This window comes from Scylla paramamosain, chromosome 4, assembly GCF_035594125.1.
Source record: "Scylla paramamosain isolate STU-SP2022 chromosome 4, ASM3559412v1, whole genome shotgun sequence".
Classification (NCBI taxonomy): Eukaryota; Metazoa; Arthropoda; class Malacostraca; order Decapoda; family Portunidae; genus Scylla; species Scylla paramamosain.
In genome coordinates this window covers 30,029,527-30,044,526 of record NC_087154.1, presented here as the reverse complement: position 1 = coordinate 30,044,526, position 15,000 = coordinate 30,029,527, and the positions used below count along the sequence as shown (strand labels likewise).

The 15,000-nt window shown below is 39.5% G+C and overlaps 1 long non-coding RNA gene across 2 annotated transcripts in view; it reads left to right on the top strand.

The window, feature by feature from the left end:
* The window catches only part of LOC135099957 (uncharacterized), a 124,922-nt gene that overhangs the window by 85,199 nt on the left and 24,723 nt on the right, over positions 1-15,000 (top strand). Inside the window, exon 4 of one of the 2 annotated variants that reach the window (XR_010268462.1) lies at positions 8,931-9,156. The exons of the other annotated variant lie outside the window; for it this stretch is intronic. This is a non-coding gene — a long non-coding RNA (uncharacterized LOC135099957). Of the gene's footprint in view, positions 1-8,930; positions 9,157-15,000 lie in introns of those variants that run through there. 2 annotated transcript variants of the gene reach the window in all.

Below are 15,000 nucleotides of genomic sequence, written 5' to 3'. Positions count from 1 at the left end.
ACACACACACACACATTACCCTCTTTATACTCGTATCTTCCCCTCTCCTCTATCAATCTCCCTTCCTGAACCGTTCATCTTCCCATCTTCCCATCTCCCTCTCTTCCCATCATCCCATATCCTCTCCGAACCCAGACATCAAGAGGCCCATTGATAGCACTGTTCCTCCACCACTCTCCACCCTCTGCTCCGCCTTTTGACTCCGTGGTTATTTTATGCATGAAAAAAGGAAAAACTAGTTATATAAGCACAAAGAAAGTTGACAGATTCCCTTTCATGTTTAAAAAAAGTGGTTAAGATAATAGAGGGGATGTGCGAGGAAAAAAATCAACGATGTGTCTGTCCATTGTATGTTTTTATTTTTCGTTGTTTTGTTTGTCACGATAATCCGCCTTTTTTTGTTTATTTATTTATTTATTTATTTTATCATGGTAGAGGGGAGTAGGGTGAATTTTAAGTAAGGTGTTGGTTTGATAGTGTATGGCTTGGTCTAATCATCCATCCAAGTGACCATCTATCCATCGATTCATCCAGCCAATAAACTAACCAACAATCCATCCATCCATCCATCCATCCATTTTTTACTCTTCTTTACTGTCACTTCCTCTTCTCTCCAGTCCCCCACTCATTCCTTATTATTGTCCTTTAATGCCAATGTCTTTCTAAACTCCCTTCTTGACCTTCTATCCTTAGTTCATATCCAACAAACGTCCACCTCCTAATTTCACACCCTTATTATCTCATCTTTCCATTCCCCCTACACTAACCTACATCTAACTACTTGCCTCCTTTTAACTACCTCACTTTTGTGCAACTCAGGCTGCTCTAAAATCCTTCCCTCTGCACTTTCAATCCACATTCTGTACGGTTCCTATCTTTCCTTCTTCTGCCCTCTCCTTGCTTTGCTTGCACCTCTTCTTCCACTCTCAAATCATTCATCCTACTCGATACAAACCAGTCTTGAAGGTGATGGAATGAGTGTAGTAGTAGTAGTAGTAGTAGTAGTAGTAGTAGTAGTAGTAGTAGTAGTAGTAGCAGTAGTAGTAGTAGTAAATCACCTTCCCTTTATCTTCGTCGCATTCATTATACTTAACGTTCCTGCTCTATTCACTTAAGTCTGATCGTTCTTCTTGCCTTGATCTATCCTCTGTATATTTCACAGCTTTGTAATTTGTGTCTCTTGTTTCTATGATTCGCTCTATGCATGAAAAGATAAAGAACAAATTTTCCTTACACTGGCATTGTTTCCTGTGAGTGGCTTCTGTAACACTGGCCAAGCAATGAATGAATTAATTGACCTCTGCAGATCTTCGTTCCAATCCAGGTATCTCTCATTTATCTCATTTTATCACTCTTCACCTTTATCTTCCTTTGTCTTCTTTCTCTCTAGCCACTCCCTTTTATCTATGTCCTTCATCCTTTTGTTCCGGTATCACCCTCTCTTTCTTTCCTCTCTCCTTCATTCACTCCGTCCATCATGCAGCTATCAACGTTTCATCGATATTTCTCTTTCCTCTCCACTTTCTCTTTCTGCCTTGCAATTCCCGCGCTCCTCTTCCCCAACGTCTATCCATCTCTTCCTCCTTCACGTACTTTTTTTCCCACTCTTCCTTTCTCCCACCTCGCAATTTAAGGAAACTCACTTAGCTGGTGTTGATTTAGCATTTCAGACCTGTTACACACACACACACACACACACACACACACACACACACACACACACACACACACACACACACACACACACACACACACACATACACACACACACACATTTTCCATGGTATATTCACCTTGTGGGAATGGACATTTAATTGAAGTGACGCATAATTGCATCTGATTCAACAGGTATTTTTTTTATTTAATTTTCTGTCATTCCTAATGCAGCGCCGGACAAGTGGCATACTTATTGCTGGGATGTAATGAAGGGTCAGTGGTCGTGCTGTTATTTTATCACATTAAGGAATCATTATTGAGAGAGAGAGAGAGAGAGAGAGAGAGAGAGAGAGAGAGAGAGAGAGAGAGAGAGAGAGAGAGAGAGAGAGAGAGAGAGAGAGAGAGAGAGAGATGCCGCTAGTCTGACCAATCACTGGCGTTCCTACCAAGAGTCACGTGATGGTGCTATCAGTGCAATCATTTGCCCGGCCTCCCCGCAGCTCATCCTTCCCATCACGCCGGGCTAACATTTACCTTCCTCCTCCTGCCGCGTCTTATCGCTCCATCGCCCAGACTGGTGTTTTACCCTCTGACCTTTAAGACGTTCAAATAGAAGCGTTTTGGTTCCCTCCATTGCATTATTTCATTACGATCATACGCCAGGATGGTTATTTGTTATTTTTTTTTTAAATTAAGGCAGTCAATGTTCATGTTATGTAGTATTTATGTTTAGTTCTTCCCGTGCTTTTTTTTTGTATTAGTCTTGTTTAAAAGGCTCATTCTGTATGTTCATTAAAATCGACGTTGTATTTTTTCTAGTTCTCATTCTTTTCCTGAGTGTTTGTAAATCCGATTTAATTACTCTTTGTGTACATTCTCAGATATTTAATTGTGTTATGTAAAAATGAAGTAAAATAATGTAATTGTTATCATCATTATCGTTGTTATGTTTTTTTCTTTTTGCCTCTATAAACGCTATAGCTTTATCTCTTTGGGTTCAGGTTGAGAAATTATATATATATATATATATATATATATATATATATATATATATATATATATATATATATATATATATATATATATATATATATATATATATATATTGCAACAGTGCTCGGCCTGCCTGGTGAGCCTTACTGTGGTCAGTGGTAATGTCACGCGTTTCCGCGAGGTTTTGGTGTGTAACAGTTCTACAATGCCTTTATACCTATGAATGGTTCTAGAGTTGTGTGTTTAGCGTCTGTTTATCTGCCTCAGTCTGTCTGGAAAACATATCAAAACATATTAAGAGATTTCAATGGAATTTCAGGGAAGAAAGTCTTTGGACGGATCAGAGTATGCATGCATATTTAGGATTGCTTGCAGCCCCCAGATTTACTAGCAGCGTAAGTCCACGGATTATATTCGCCACATTTACTTTAATTCTTTCATGTCTCACTTTTCCGTTTCAGGATATTTTGTGTTTATTTCGTAATCAAGGTCGCTGGCGAAGGTGTGGGTTCTCTGGGTGCCTTCTTGCCTCTTGTGTGTAATTCTTGTCACTTTGGGTTGTATTTTTTGTCAGTATCAGGTATATAGTATATATAAATTAATTAAATCTTCTGAATAATATTTAAGAACAGTTCTGTTTTTAGTTAGGTAATGCGTAATTTGACTGAATGAAGCCACGTGTTTATTCTTCCCTCAGCAATACTTATATAGTGATTTCTTACTGTTCCCTCGGCAAATGTTCTCCTAAAGGCGCATTGATATATATTTTACTCCCTTATTTTTATTTATTTGTTTGCTTGCTTGAAGGCAGCCTGGCAAACATCAGGATTTGTTTTTATTCCATGAGTTTGGGTGGTGGTGGTGGTGATTCCTCTCAAAGTTTATTATGAAAACTTTAATTATTGAACTCCTCACTTAGTTCTCTGTCTCCTCAGCTCATTACTTCTCCAATTCTCAACTCCCCTGCGGCGGTGCATCACTCCATCTTTTCCCCAACGCTGCTGTCATGGAGTCTCCTGGCGTGACTGCCTGTATGCACCTTCTGTCTCTTTGGGGATTCAGTTCGTATTGTTTTTTTCCAATTCACATTTTATTTTCATCGTCGTTTACGTAAATGTAGCGTACTCAAACACACACACACACACACACACACACACACACACACACACACACACACACACACACACACACACACACACACACACACACACGACAGATACAACTAAACTGAATATTAATTAGTTACCTGTCTTCGTGCTCCTGACAGGTGAATGGTTTTTCTTTTTGCCATCAAGCCTCTCTCTCTCTCTCTCTCTCTCTCTCTCTCTCTCTCTCTCTCTCTCTCTCTCTCTCTCTCTCTCTCTCTCTCTCTCTCTCTCTCTCTCTCTCTCTCATACCCACTTAACTTTTTCCTCACTCCACCCAATCATTCTTCATCACTTTTCTTGTTGTTGCTGTTTATCTGATTTATCTCCTTTCTTTTCCTTGGTCTTTTCTTTTTCTTTCGAGGCTTACTCTCCTTTTCCTTCTTACTGATTTATTTTCTGTGGCTATCCTTCCTTTAAATTTTCCCCTCTCTCTTTCCCTCACGTTTTGGTTCTTCTTTTCTCGGTTATTTTATTTATTTTCTTTTTCATCTCTTCTCTGGTTTGGAAGGATTTGCGTTTTCCGTGTACATGTAATTAAGTGTTGATATGATTTTTTATGTTCTTCGTTTGTCATTCCTCTTTTCCTCTATTCGTATTTTGCCACGGTGTCTGTCTTTCTGTTTGTCTGTCTGTCTGTCTGTCTGTCTGTTTTACTTATTTAAACAAATTTACAGCAGGCTTCAAGCAGCACATTTTTTTTTTGTTGCTATTTAAGAAGCTTCTACTTATATACAAAAGAAGAAGATATATACTGATTAACCTATTCTGCTTTATACAGAATGATTGGCACAGCATTAGTGTGGGGGTATTTATGTTTTCTGCCATCTCTGAGCAACCTCTCTCTCTCTCTCTCTCTCTCTCTCTCTCTCTCTCTCTCTCTCTCTCTCTCTCTCTCTCTCTCTCTCTCTCTCTCTCTCTCTCTCTCTCTCTCTCTTGTACCTTTAGCAAAAAATGCAAATGACAAAACTGAAGTTAAATTATTTAGTTTTGGAAATGTCTTCTTTTCTATACAACTTTAAATTTGTATGCATACAAATTATTACACGCGTATATCTTTTAGAATAAAAACTTTCTAAAATTGTAATAAGTATTTAAAAGTGATAAATGAACACGTGATAATTGAATAAAGTTTAGTTCTTGATTACTTCCCTGCAGAAAGTGTCATGTTGTGAGGACAGGGAATGAAGGAAAACATCAATGAAGGATGACTGTCTGGGGTTGCAATGTAAGCGGTAGACTGGGAGAGGTAGACAGGAACCATGTCCAAGCAGTCCTTCATAATATTATGTAATGATCCTTTCCAATTAATAGATGACTTGTAGAGACGCAAAGAAACAGCAGATTGTTATGAAACTTTATAAATAGTTGAGGACATCCATTAATTAATTACTAGAGCGACGTTTTTGTAATTAAGTGAAGGATTTCTTTATGTTACATTATAATTAAACTTTGTGACTATTAAATGATGCTCAAAGATTCAAGGTAGGGACGGCTTATTATAACACTTGAGAGTTGAGCCAATAACCCGTACAATCAATATTATGGTGACTTTTTAAAGTCAAAGATTTTGCCGAAAGGTCCATTACAGCAAATCATAATCTTTTGTAACTAACAAGATATTTCGAGTTGCAAAATAAATATAAAATTATGAAACTATATAAACAGTTGAAGCAGGAACCTATCTACTACATAACTAATGATACATCTTTTTTGTAGTGAAGCTGAGGATTTTTTCACTGCATAATGTAATAATCCCTTTTGACTGACAGATGATGCTCAATTATGCAAACTACCTACCGATTACTTTGAGACTCCGTTAACAGTTGAGTCAATAAGCCTTCCACTAGGTAATGCAGTGACCTTTGGAACAGAACCGGGGAAAAAAATCACCTTTACGCTGCGGTGTGTTGCAAATTAAATGTAAATAAACTTACTTTTTGATACCAAGGCTCCGAACATTTTCCCTGCTTGATTAAGGAAGTAAATTGATTTGAGAATATATCGCATATGTAACTGCAAAAAAGTGAATGGTGGTACAAAATTCAGGGAAATGAAAAGAACTGCTTGGAAAAAAATGTAATGAATATCCATAATTCTTCTTGATCCTCCTGACTCGGAACGGCGCTAATATTTTTTCGCGCATTGCTAAAAAATATATTTAAGGATAAAACGTATGAAAGCACATTTAGGGAATTTCGTGGTGGAGGTTCTGAGAAGAGTGCGTGATCCCGCCCGATGAATGAAGGTGATTCGTGGAGAGAGAGAGAGAGAGAGAGAGAGAGAGAGAGAGAGAGAGAGAGAGAGAGAGAGAGAGAGAGAGAGAGAGAGAGAGAGGTGGGGGAGGGGCAAAAACCATGTTTTATTGATTTATATGAACTTTCTATGTCAATAATTTTCAGATGTTCTTGTTTTAAGATTATTTAATTGTGAAGGAAAATTATCTCAAAAATCTTTATTTGAGGTCGGGATCTCAAATAAAGAGTTAAAGTTTTCAATCTCAAAATATTTACCTTAGAATACAGGTACGTTCTTTACCTAAAGGAGTGACAACATGCGGATGTCAAAGATTTTCTTAGGTTCACAGGAATGGTGCGTAGGTAACAATACTTCACCTTGACATTATTTCACTTGAAACAGAATTTTGAAGGTAAAAAAAAAAAAAATATTGATTTTTATGAACTTTCAATATCAATATTTTCTTTTTACCTTCCTTGTTTTTAAAATTCTGAATTTTTTAAACAAATTTATCTCCAAAATGTTCATAGTTTTTCCAGGTCTCTACCTTAATATTGTTGTGAGAGATTAATCTAAATCATAAAAAAGAAAAGTAATAGCACGATAACTTTGCAAAGAAACAAAATTAATGGGAATGAAGTGCTCTCTGCCGCTGCTGCTCCACAACAACTACATCCTGCACTGTGTCGTTGAGTTTTCAGGTGAGATGTATTGGGGGGTGTTTATTACCTTGACCAAAAATGGACAGACATCTTGAGCAATTATGTTCATGTTCTCGTTTTCGCAGAGGAACTTAAGATCTCACCGTCACCTCTCCTTAATTAACACCCCCCCTCCCCACCAGTCACTCCCGCCTGTCCGTGTGGGGAAAAGTGGAGCCTTTTTATCGTGACAATGACTTCTTAATTATTATGGCAAGGGATAATTCAGGCGTGATCGATGGGAAAGAAAAAGTATAGAAAACCAATACTGAGTAATTTTGGGCCATCAGTCACCACCTTGGCTTGGTGAATCACTGCCAGGGTGTCGTTGTGCTTTACAGTCTGACATGTGTAGAATTTGTCATTTTGTTAAAAGTAATTTGATTTTTTTACTTTAATTGTCTTGCTTACTTAATCAGGTTCTGAAATTTTATATGCAAGATTAATTCATATTTTATGTATGATTCTCTCAGCCATGAATGTGCCGGAGTGCTGGGCAGGTAAGAAAGTAATGATTTGTCGTATGGTGTAGATCATCTTTGTTTTTATTATATTATTTCTCAGTGTCTGTCGCTGTGGATGTCTGCTTGCTTATGATTTATTTTGAGGGTCTTATTATTTTAGTGACTGATTTCCTTCCTTAAGAGAGAAAAGCTGGTGACAACAAAATATTATTCATTCCATATATTCCAGGCGAGGATGACCCGGGTATCTCCACAAAGGCGCTGCGTCTGCCGCTCCCAAAGATAAATGAATAATCTTGTTTTTTGGCTTCAGGTTTGCCTTGATTTTACACTTAGATTCTTCTATTTGAGACTTACCTTATTTGAAAAAGATATTAGGAAGCATAATGTAAATTCTGCGGGCCAGTAATAGCACAGAGCCACTGAGGGCAGGGGAGGGGCGTGGGAGCGCAGTGAGGGGATAACATGGAACAGTGGATGGAGCGCACGATGCCACAAAGGGTCAAGGCCAATGGTGTCAAAGCACGAGGCCTCAGGTGAGCGGCGCGGGGCCTCCATTACTAATTGACAAGGTGTCATCGGAGGCCGGCGTATTGGCTCAGGGGTGACATTATTGATGCTCCGATGTCACTCCTCTCGTGTACCCTGAGTGATGTTTTCTATTTTATGAATTGTTGTCTTCGGCTTCCGTTGTATTTGTTTTCATTTGTATGTATATTTTCCACCCACGCTTATGTCTCCTTTTTAACTTTGGTCATGTTTAACGTTGGTGTTGAAAGGACAGACAAATTTCCAATCTTCCTCGCGGATTATTACAGCAGTGGTGGGTAACAACGCAGGCCAGCACAGACAAGGCCAAGTATGGTTGGATTTGTTCAATTACTTGTGAGTACTCACAGCGAGAAACACGAATAGCACACACACACAAACACACACACACACACACACACACACACACACACACACACACACACACACACACACACACACACACACACACACACACACACGTACATAGACACTATCAGCAACAAATGCCATTCAGTTTGCAATTTGCATCGAGGAAGCTGATTGGACTCAGAATGAAACGTTTACCTGAAACGTTTGCCTCCCTTTCCGCGTGGCTGGCCAGGCAAGTCGAGAGAGGCAGGACGCCAAGGGCTGCACCAAAACGAAGTAAAGTGATTTTTCCCCGTTCCTTCAGAAACTAATCGCGTCACGGTATGTAAGGAGTGTGTCCTAGTTTCACTTCGCCTCTTGTCAGGTCGACATATCTCAGTAAGTTTCCTATAATTACTTTGGCCCACAGAGAACCTGAAATTCACAGTATTAACGTGGCAGCCTGTTGAAATGTAGTTTTTTCCATTTTTAGCTTAATAGGCCTATGAGGAGACCATTCTATTGTTAGGCTTCCTTTTCCAGATCTGCTTTGTCTACAGAATCCTGTTGTCCCATGTCGGGCAGGGGAATGCCTCGTTAAGATGTCTTGTGAAACTTTAGCGGAATTCAGTTACATGCTCTATTTTCAAAGGTTTACTGCACCGCAAAGTGATTATGATAGGATATATATATATATATATATATATATATATATATATATATATATATATATATATATATATATATATATATATATATATATATATATATATATATATATAAAATTCATTCTACTTTTCACGTAAAGTTCAAAATACCATTAGTATTTATGTAGAAAACTGGCTTTCTTCCAGGTAGGTGTGGCCCTCGTGGCTCCTCAGAGGGCCGTCCTTCACGCTGTCCAATCACTCACCACCTGCCGCCGTCACTGTGTTATTACCTACCACCACTTTTACCCTCCCAAGGCAAGGGCCATCCATCTATCGAGCAGAATTTAAAACTTTTGAACACTCATTATTCTTTCACATGCTGCAATGCTCTGTTGTGTGTTGAGTGAATACAGACTTTGTCGATCACGAATTATTTTTAAATGGTCAATGTTTCCCTTAACGACACTAAAGTTCGTGTGCGTGCGATTCCTAGTATTTCCACGCCTCCGTGACAGGCCTCGCTAACACAAAAGAAAGGCAGAGCGTCGGAGTGTAAATTTGTTCCCGGACAGCTGTGTGGACGCAGCTCTCTTCCGAACACTGCAGTGAAATTCATCCCGTGCTTAACGTGCAAACTGGCAGTCCCCTTGTCCTGGACTCTGTTGACTCACCTGAACGCAAAAGCAGTAGCAGGAGGTTACAAGCAGACACAAACCGATGGGGAGGCGTGAACGGTAATGTTATGAGACTGCGGGTATGCAAGCCCTGTAAAAATAATATCCACATTATTGAGGAGAGATATCGGGTAGTTGAATTCAGTCGCGTAAGAAAATTCCCATGGAAACGAATGGAATGTTAGATTGTTGAAGCAGACAGCCAATTAGGGTAAAGGTGTCATGTTCACCTGGGCGTCGACGCGATACCAACAGGGTGGCAGGTGTGTGAGGCTCCTCCTCCTCCTCCTCCTCCTCCTCCTCCTCCTCCTCCTCCTCCTCCTCCTCCTCCTCCTCCTCCTCCTCCTCCTCCTCCTCTTCCTGATGGCGGGCGAGGTCCTCCCAGCCTTACACGGGGCCGCAGGTGTCGGGTGGCGGGTAAGCCTGACACACGAGGGAGTCTGCCGCCGCCGCCACCTCGTTCCGGATATGGAGGAAACTCGTTCACAAGACTCGTCCTGCGTTACGGCCTTGAAGAGGAGGAGGAGGAGGAAGAGAGGGAGGGAGGGAGGGAGGGAGGGAGGGAGGAGTAGGAAACGAAAAGTTAATCTCGTTTTCCGGCTTTACACGGTCGAATTCCATCACACTTATGAACGTGGCTCCAGGTGCGTGGCGCGAGATAGCCCGAGCCAGGTAGCTTCAGGTATCGCGCGGCACTGCAAGCGTCTCCCAGGTGGCCCTTCGCCTTCACTTTTCTCCGTTCCTCTCTTCCTCTCCCGCTGATTTACGAACGGGAAGGAAGAGGAGGGTTGGAATGTGAGGAGTTTTCTTTATTTGGGGGGCAATATCTGCGTTCATACTCTTCCTTGCCGAGAGAGAGAGAGAGAGAGAGAGAGAGAGAGAGAGAGAGAGAGAGAGAGAGAGAGAGAGAGAGAGAGAGATTTAGTTAATGAACAGGGAAATTGGCGTCATTTTTCATCCTTTCATAACTTTAATGTTTACTGTCTGGCTGTGTTGAGTTTCGTTCCTGTTGTCTGTCTGTCTGTTTGTCTGCCTGTGTCTACCTACCTGCACGTATTTTTTTTTTTACTTCAAATGTTCATACGCTTATTTTCTTCTAATTAATCCATATTCATTTATAAAATTTGATTAATTTATGCAGTCATCTGGCCATTCTGTAAATAATTTGGTTAGACAGTTATTAATTTTGTAACTATTTCTTTTTGTCGTGTGTGTGTGTGTGTGTGTGTGTGTGTGTGTGTGTGTGTGTGTTTGTCTGTCTGTCTGTCTGTCCGTGTGTCTGTGTTCTTCACCTTGAAAATCGTCTCTCCATCCATTGTCCTCCTTTGTTCCCCTCGACCTCCTTCCTTAGTCGTAAACACTGGATATTTGACACAGTTTGCAGCTCCCAGTTTAAGGCTGCTGTGCTTGAAGGGAAGATCTCCTCCTCTATTTTCTTTTCCGTTTTCCTCTTTCTTCCTGTTTCTCTTTTTCTTTCACTTTTTACTCCTCGTTGTCGTTATTTTTCCGCTCCTCCTCTTTATACTCCTTTATACTCATATTTTCTTTTTCCTCCTCCTCCTCCTCCTCTGTTTCTGTCCTTCTACTTTTCTTTGTGTTTATCTCCTCCTCTGGTCTTCCTCGTCGCCTTTCTCCTCCATATCTATTTTTTTTCTCTCCTTCCTTTCCGCCCTCCCTCCCTTCCTCCCTCACCTCTTTGTCGTTCTTTTCCTTTTCCTCCTCGTTTGCTTCTGCCTCTGCTTTTCCTTCGATGTTTATCTCCTCTTTCTCTTTCGTTACTCTCCCTCTGCTCTTCCTCTTACGCTCCTCTTTCTCGTCCTTTCTCCTCGCTCGTCGACTTGCTCTCTTTTCTTCCTCTCCTTCCTTCCCCGAAAGAGATTGTGTTAGATGCTTCTTTAATTGGGATTCCGGAGAAAATGCTGAAAAAAGTAAAGGGAAAAGTAAAATCATATTGTTTCGTGAAAGAATACACATAAAAATTTAACTTATTCGGTGATTTGTTGGGTTGGCGTGTTCAAGGAGACTTAATTTCGTCAGCGGTAGAATTGTTGGAGTAATTTAACGTCAAGGGTGTGATGGGTGTCCGTGTAATTGGTCCATAATTTTCTTGCCGTTCTTAGTAAGTGATGTCGCCTTCCCTTTCGCCCTTTTTATTGATTTTTTTTTTTTTTATCTTTTCTTAATTTTTGAGTTTATACGTAGTAGCTCTTCGCACACACACACACACACACACACACACACACACACACACACACACACACACACACACACACACACACACACACACACACACACACACACACACACACACACACACACACACACACACACACACACACACACACGTGTCGACTGGTACGAAATTACACTTGCGTTGTCAGGTCACTTGTGTTAGGTTGTCACTTGGATTATTGTCACTAGTATTATCATGTCACTTGGATCACCATGTCACTGGTATTATCATGTCATTGGGCTCATCACATTGATATTATCACAAAGCGTGGATGATAATGTTATTTAGATTATCATGTCACTTGTATCATCAATTTACTTGGATTATCTTGCTATGCTGTGAGAATTTTGTATATTATTGTCTTAGACTCGTATTATGAAACACTTAGGTCTTTTAACAGGACTTTCTTCAAGTGATGCAGAAATAAATAGCCGTGTTTTGTATTCTCAAGGTCTTTTTTGTAATAAGTGGGAGATATTCCTTGTTAAATCATCACTAGGATTATTAAAACGCCGTTGAACTCTCCAATAACCTTTGTTAGAGCATTTAACGTCAAAATAATCGAGATGAGGCACTGAAATGTTTAAAAATGCGAATCTTATTTTGATGGGATAGTAATGACGTCTTTAGTTATGCTGTGGTGGCCTTGAATTGACGGGCAACCAGCGGAAATCGATGGATAAGGGTGCAGGGAGGTCTTTTTTGTGCTGGGAATTATAAAAGTTGATGGTGGTGGTGATGGTGATGTGATGGTGGTAATGGTCGTGACGGTGATGGCTTTACGTTCTTCAGACCTTTTTTTTTTTTTTCCAGCTCAAACCAATTCTTTTAGTGGTCTTGATATATGAGCGACTTTACGGGTTTAAACCTTTTCTTTGTTCCTTCATTTGGTTAAAACGCTTGTCTGCTTTCGATGCATTTTCTCGGACTTTCGGATTGCTAACTGAAACGTGTTTTGCCTTTAAAGAGTCTTAATCCATAACTGTGCTGATAAGTATCCTATATTTTCAAAGCAGTTTTGTGTAAGGCACATCTCAGTAGAATTAAGTAGCTATTGTTCAAAGTAGTGACGCAAAATTAATATTACACAAACTGTTGCAGGTATAAAAAAAAGAAAAAGAAAAATCAGTGTCTGGCAACCACCTCCACTTATTGCATCCCAGTTATTCATAGTCTTTGTGGAGTTTTTAATATTTAGTATCTAATTTTTATATATAAAGGTTTTTGTTTGATTTGCTTTCATAACATTCACTAGCCTTCGTGACGTCATTGCTTGGGGCAACTGTAAATGACTCACTGAAACACTACAGAACGCTTCACTCTTGGTCGTTCTATGATTTATGTGTGGAGCAGAGAGAACCAAGCGATTTTTAGTTCAGTGCTTCAAGTTTTTTTTTTTTTTTCCCTCTGCTTTTCATATACATTACACAAAAGGATCGGACAAGGTCAGCATCACCATGAGTCTCAGAAAGTCCGGTGCGGGTCTAAGGGCTCCTCCCAAACCTTCTCCATCCATCTCCGTCGACCGTCTGGAAAACTTCCTATCTTATCTCTCCATCTGCCTCCCCGTCTGCTCTGCGTTCCTTCGCCTGTGTCTAAGTTGTTATTACGTTACTCTAATTGTTTTTATATTATCAGTTCTGTGCATGACATGCCCTACACATTTCCCACTTTTTTCTTTGTTTTTATTGCTATTTCTCATCTATTTCCCTTCCACCACGCTTTTATTACAGTGTCAATATTATTGCTGTTAATATTCTATGTCATATATAGTTATGATAATCGAAAAAAAATCAATGATGATAATGACAGTAACGAGAAAGAAAGTTATGATGATAAAAATAATAATACTGATGACGATTATAATAATAATAATAATAATAATAATAATAATAATAACAATAATAATAATGATAATAATAATAATAATAATATTTTTATTATTATTATTATTATTATTATTATTATTAATAAAACTGATGATAAAACAATAGTAATCATGATCAAGCTAATTTTAATAATTATTATCGTAATAATAATCTAATAATGATGTCCTCATTATTATTAACTTGAATTATTAATGTCATCCACTTCTTTTTCCTCTTCACACGTTCGCTTACACCACCACCACCACCACCTCCTCCTCCTCCTCCTCCTCCTCCTCCTCCTCCTCCTCCTCCTCCTCCTCCTCCTCCTCCTCCTCCTCCTCCTCCTCCTCACTTTTACTCTTCATTCTCCTCGCGTCGAATTCACGAGCCTTTCCAAACTTTTAATGGCGTTTCAAGTCCTTTTTTTCCGGTGGCCGTGTGTCGCGTATCAAAGTATTATTGGCGAGTTTTAGCGCAGCCTGCACTCAATCTGTACCTAGCCTTGAATAACACACCCTCTTTACGTGTCCATCAGCTCCCATTCAATGCCTTATGCACGGCGGTTGATGGAAGCTATGAAGAATGTAAGGAGAGGACGTGCACCAGTTGAATTATTGAATGGCCTTACCACTTATGTATTTCCTCCTGACGTCAGAGGGTGAGTGCAGAGCGTGTCGGCGTTGGAATATGTACGGAAGGAGTAAGTGAGTGAGAGAAGAGTGTTGTGTGTTTATGTCTCTGTTTTTTTCCCCGAAACTGATTATTTTTCCTTTTTTTCCCTTTTTTTTCTATTTTAAAGACAAATGAAGGGTTACATGTAAAAAATCAAACAAGTAATGTAATCAAGAAATATATACAGTACCAAGAAATATTGCAGATTAATGAAAAAATAGATAATAGATAAATAGAGAAGAGTTTGATTAATTGTCACGCCCAACAATCCAATAGAAAGTAGTTCCATTTGGGCTCACGAATACTTTCAGGGATATCTTGATGCTTCGATCTTGCAATAGTTGAAGTCAGAGGTAAAGTGAAAAATAAATCGTGCAGAGGGTTCCCGATGGAATTGGATACTAATGGTGCTGGTGATAACAGGTAAGGGAATATCATGTACAGGATGTTGATAACTCTTTGGTTTAAGGAGAGATTTGTAGCATTGAAAGTGTGGCAGTGATTGAAAGGGAAAATCATAAGGTATTGTTAACCCTTTCAGTGCGACACGAAACAATTAGCAGCACCAGAAGCAATGCGTGAAGTCTTTATAAGCATCTACAAGAAAGTTGGCAATAAAAAAGAATACATTTTGCAATTTCATCCCAGTTCAAAGATTGGATATTGCTGTAGAACAAGTAAAGATGTCTCAGAGTGACTGATGATTAGGGGAAGGTTTACCAAGTGGCAATCAAAGGGTTAATACCCCAACGAGTGGATCATCTTATTGCTTTATCACTTGGTTAGCTTTGAGAGTTAACTGTTGCAGTATTTGAAGACTGATCTCC